Genomic DNA, 6000 nt, shown 5'->3' on the forward strand with positions numbered 1-6000 from the left:
ACGGTATATATATATATATATAAAATACACTCAAAAGCCTATAAATCCCAAATGAAAACTCAGAACTTCACCAAAATTGATGAGCATATGTGTCAGAACATGGTGAGGAAGCATGCAGAGTTTGATGGAGATCGGACCATAGGTGGCGCTATAACTGGCAAAAAGCCCTCATTCTTATAAGGGGTTCAAGCATGAAATGCTGAAACCCTATTGTAATTGTAAGGATTCGTAAAACGCATCGTACAGGCCAAACCGTAAGGCCTAGAGACGTGAAACCTGGCCAGATGGTAGGCCTCAATTTGGGGACAACCTATCAGAGTATGACCCCGATTGGCCCATAGGTGGCGCTACAGCAACCAAAAGTTCAAAATCGCTCATAACTCTTAGACCGTTTGTCCCAGGATCAAGTGTCTTATATCGTTGGAATCCTTGGCTCAAGCCGGACAAAATGGCTATCTCCGATTTGGATGTAGGCAGGGAAAATTTTCTGCTATGTCGAATTTTGTCCAAAACCTACTTTTGCGAACTAGTCCCTGGTTTTTCGCCCGATCGGAACCAAACCAGTCTAGGACAATTCTCTGGACTCTCTAGATCAATAATTATCAAAAAAAAAGTTGAACTTTGGCATTTGGGTGGCTGTAACAGGGCCATTTAGAAAAGGGGCGTGGCAAAATACACTCAAAAGCCTATAAATCCCAAATGAAAACTCAGAACTTCACCAAAATTGATGAGCATATGTGTCAGAACATGGTGAGGAAGCATGCAGAGTTTGATGGAGATCGGACCATAGGTGGCGCTATAACTGGCAAAAAGCCCTCATTCTTATTAGGGGTTCAAGCATGAAATGCTGAAACCCTATTGTAATTGTAAGGATTCGTAAAACGCATCGTGCAGGCCAAACCGTAAGGCCTAGAGACGTGAAACCTGGCCAGATGGTAGGCCTCAATTTGGGGACAACCTATCAGAGTATGACCCCGATTGGCCCATAGGTGGCGCTACAGCAACCAAAAGTTCAAAGTCACTCATAACTCTTAGACCGTTTGTCCCAGGATCAAGTGTCTTATATCGTTGGAATCCTTGGCTCAAGGCGGACAAAATGGATATCTCCGATTTGGATGTAGGCAGGGAAAAATTTCTGCTATGTCGAATTTTGTCCAAAACCTACTTTTGCGAACTAGTCCCTGGTTTTTCGCCCGATCGGAACCAAACCAGTCTAGGACAATTCTCTGGACTCTCTAGATCAATAATTATCAAAAAAAAAGTTGAACTTTGGCATTTGGGTGGCTGTAACTGGGTCATTTAGAAAAGGGGCGTTGAAGATATTTTTTCCCAGTGGAGGAGGAAGTGCATCTCTGTCTGACCCAGTTGGTGGTCACTGAGCAGGGCCGGCGCTAGCTATAGGCAGAGCAGGCGATTGCCTTGGGCCTCAGGCTTTGAGGAGGGGCCTCCATAACCGTAACATCCCCTATATATATAGTCCACCAGTCAAGACGGACAGAAATACGAGCCTCATTGTTCATTGGATATTGTTGAATTGTCACTCATCTGCAGTTAAACCAATTAATGTTTCCATTTCAAAGCGGGTGCCGGCTTCTGAAAGTTTGTTTAACGAACGCATCCATCAGGTGCTGCGAAGCAAAAGCCTAAATAGGCACTCAAAGAAGCACAGCTCGTAATGCAGGTGTGTGAGTTGTCGTCATCTATTTTGGAGTGTTTGCAATGTATTCTAAATATAAACTTGTACTGTAGATCAGCGTCATTTCTGGAAAAATCATTCACCTCTTTATTACGAGTTTAAAAGAGCGCGAGCGTCATCATTAACGTGCCCAGACGCGACGCTTTGAATTTGCGCGTACAAGGAATAACATCGCGTCGGGAGCTGACTAGTAAAAAAGCTACAAAAGTAAAAGACAAGACGTTTGTATTCAAAGCTAAAAAGCCAACACACTACAGCATTTTTAAATGTTTAAATGTTTAAATGTTTAAAATAAAGGATCTCATATCTATGGGTCTATCTTCTAAATTCTGCTGATGAGTTTAAAATATTTTATTTTTTCTGCTCAGTAGCGATCGTGTCTTTCTCTTCCACTTGATTTGTGTATAGCATATTTAAGGTAACAATGCAATACATAATATCATAATATCTGCAGTCAATATTGATTAAATGGGAGGGAAAAATCCTGCCCAGCTATGAAAAAAAATGATAAAAGCACTTATGTTCATCTACTGAAGTGGTATTCTGGAACTGTGAATAAATTTAATAAAACAGCAAAATAACAACAACAACAACAATAACATCTTCATTAAACAAAAAAGAGATTACCTTAGATAAAGTTTGATTAATATGTACATACAGTACCGGTAAAAAGTCTGGACCCATTACTATTTTTAATGTTTAAAGTTTCATATTATGCTCTACAAGCCTGCATTTATTTGATCAAAAATAGAGAAAAACAAAAACAAAAACAGGAATATTCAGCAAGGATGTGTTAAATATATAAAAAGTGATAGTGAAAACTTTTTTAAAACAACTTTTTAAAAATCAAAAAATCCTGAAAAAAAGTATCACAGGTTATATAAAATAAATATTAAGCACAATTTCTAAACATTTGATAATAAATCAGAATATTAAAGTTTTCTGAAGGATCACGTGACACTAAATTCAGTTTTGCATCACAGAAATATATTTTAAAGTATAGTAAAATAGAAAACCATTATTTAATAATATTTCACTATATTATTTTTCTGTATTTTTGATCAAATAAATCCAGGCTTGATGAGCATAAGAGACTTCTTTCAAAAACATTAAAAATAGTAATTTGTCCAAACTTATGTACTGTATAAGTAAAAATATACTAAATTTAAAATTAAATGTTGTATAAATATAAAGGTTAGGAATCATATTTGTTTCAAGTGTTTTTTATTGGGGGTGGGGGGCCTCCAACATGAATTTTGCCTAGGGCCTCCTAATGTCTAGAACCGGCCCTGTCACTGAGCCTTTATATTTAGTCAGGATCCGTCTCTTCTTCTCTGACAGTGTGCAGATATTCTGTCAAATAACAATTTAGTCTACTTTGTTTGCTTTCTCCAATGTTCTAAATATTGATATTTTTAATGATTCATAATTAGTTTTGTTCTGTTGAGTTCTGTTTAGCTTCACCATCAGCTGACTGAAGGGACTGTTTTCAGGATTTGGCTCGTGGGTTTTAAGTGCTTTGAAATGTGATGTGTCTTTTTGACTTACATTTAGATGTGTTCAAAATGTTACAGCTTGTTCGTAACGCATCGACACACTATGACTCGGGGTTACTCATTGCGCGGCTCGCGAGCCTCATGCGGCCCGCCAAGCTTTATTTTTTTCCTCGCATGGCTGTAAAAATACGGCGATATCATGCAGCCAGTCACTACAGATATTTCATAACATAACCCATTACAAACTCAAAGTGTCAGCTCTATTACAAATAATTTCGATCGGATTGAAAGAGGTGGTTTATCGAGAGAACATGTAAACACTTGGTCGATTGAGAACCGAAACTGAAAGGACGACGTATGGCTCTTCTACTGACTTTGTCCTATCAGTGCGGCTCTCATGAAAAAAGTGAAGACCCATTTCATCATCTTTTGTCTTCACTGGTAATCCCTTGTGTCTTCTAGCTAATGACAACTGTTTTCAGCTTCTCTGAGAGAATTTTACACACATATCTTTCGATATTTTGAACAACCGCGGAAATGTCAGAGCGCGTCACGTGACGATTCTGAACGAATCACGTTGTCAGAAATTGGCATCAGCCAATGAGATTGCGCATTTCGAGTTAAATCACCTGTTTTACTTTCATGATTTGTTGCTGATAGACAGGAAATTACCATATTTGGATCCGACAGCATTGAAAAGAAGAGAGAGAGCTTTCTAACGGTGTGTGATGACGGTGCACCAGACACAGCGATCGCGGAGCAGCGGGATGATTTAGAATGCCAACTTTTGATGAATTTAGGCGAAATCTGCACACTCAAACAGACAAAGTGTAGTAAAATAAAGACCTAAATGTGTATTTTGGACTTTTTTTCAGCACAAGTCTGAAAGAATACATGTTATTGAAGAGAAATAACCCAAAATCTCAAAATTGACCTGTGAAAAAAAAACTATGTTTTTGCCTGCCGTGTCTCGCCTTAAGTTTGTCAAATGCTTTTTGGCAGGATTCGCTCCAGACAAACTTCTCTCTTTTCTTAAGCAAATTTGTCAGGGGTAAGGCGACATCAGCAAAGTTCTTGCAAAACTTGCGGTAATATCCCACCATTCCCAATAATCTCCTCAAAGCTTTCTTATTGGTGGGAACAGGAAAGGCCAATACCGCCTGGATCTTAGCATCAACTGGAACTACCTGACCTTGACCAATAACATGTCCCAGATATGTTACATGAGCACATCCAAATTAACTCTTAGCCAAGTTAACTGTTAGGTTGGCCTCTGGCAATTTTTCAAACAGTTTGCCAACATCTTTGAGATGACTTTCCCAAGTTTCATTCCCAGTCACCAAATCATCTATGTAAGCACTAGTGTTGGGCAAATCTTTGATCACTGAATGAATCATTCTTTGGAACGTAGCTGGTGAATTTTTCATTCCAAATGGGAGATCCTTATATTCGTATAGCCCAGAATGTGTGACAAAAGTAGATATTTCTCTACCTCATTCAGTTAATGGAACACACCAATAACCTTTTAACAAATCGATCTTAGTGAGGAACTTTGATTGACCCACTTTGTCAATACAATCATCTACCCTTGGGACTGGAAAAGCATCAGTCTTGCTAACAGCGTTGACTTTTCTATAGTCTGTACAAAATCTTGTACTACCATCAGGCTTGGGTACAAGCACACACGGAGAGCTCCAATTGGAGTGTGATGGCTGAATGATGTTGTTCTTTAACATGTAAGCCACTTCCTCTTCAGCTAGCCTACATTTCTCAGGACTCATCCTATACGGATGTTGTTTGATTGGTTGAGCATTACCTACATCAACATCATGAACTGCTACATGGGTTCTTTTAGGAACATCAGGAAACAAATATTGATGCTGAAGCACCAAGTCCATCATTTGAGCTTGTTGCCAAGGCTCTAAATGTGACATTTTCACATCAAGGTTCTGCAGAATCTCAGATTTGGACAATTTACAGGAAATGATTTCGGGTTTGATGGAGGGTTCCTCCTCCTGACAATCATCATCTACAGAACTTTCATCATGGCTAACAACTGAGACAATCTGCACAGACCTATCATGGTAGGGTTTTAACATGTTGATGTGACACAACTGTCTGGCCTTTCTCCTATCTGGAGTTGTCACAATGTCATTGAGGTCATTAACCTTGGAATGGATCTCATAAGGTCCATGAAATCTAGCCTGTAGTGAATTGGACTGCAGTGGGAACAAAACAAGCACTCTCTCTCCTGGCTTAAATGTTCTTGCCCTAGCCTTGCGGTCATACCAAGTTTTCATCTTCCCTAGAGTAGCCTCAAGATTCTCCTTGGCTAGTGCACAGGCTCTATTAAGTATCTCTTTGAAATTAAGGACATAATCCAACAAATTAACATGAGTGTCGTTGTTAGTCCACTGCTCACCCAGCAGGGCTAACGGTCCTCTTACCTGGTGTCCAAAAACCAGCTCAAAAGGGCTGAAACCCAGAGACTCTTGGATTGACTCTCTAGCCGCAAACAACAACAAATGAACACCTTCATCCCAGTCCTTCTCATTCTCAAAGCAGTATGTCCGAATCATGGTTTTCAGGGTGGAATGAAATCTTTCTAAAGCCCCTTGGCTCTCAGGATGATATGCACTGGAAGTGATCTGCTTGATTCCCAACTGGTAAATAACCTGCTGGAATAATCCGGAGGTAAAATTACTACCCTGATCCGATTTAATCTCTTTTGGCAGACCAAACAAAGTGAAACACTTTATCAAGGCCCTAGAAATGGTGGCTGCTTTGATATTTCTGAGTGGAATTGCT

Source organism: Rutilus rutilus, assembly GCF_951802725.1.
Source record: "Rutilus rutilus genome assembly, chromosome: 5".
Lineage (NCBI taxonomy): Eukaryota > Metazoa > Chordata > Actinopteri > Cypriniformes > Leuciscidae > Rutilus > Rutilus rutilus.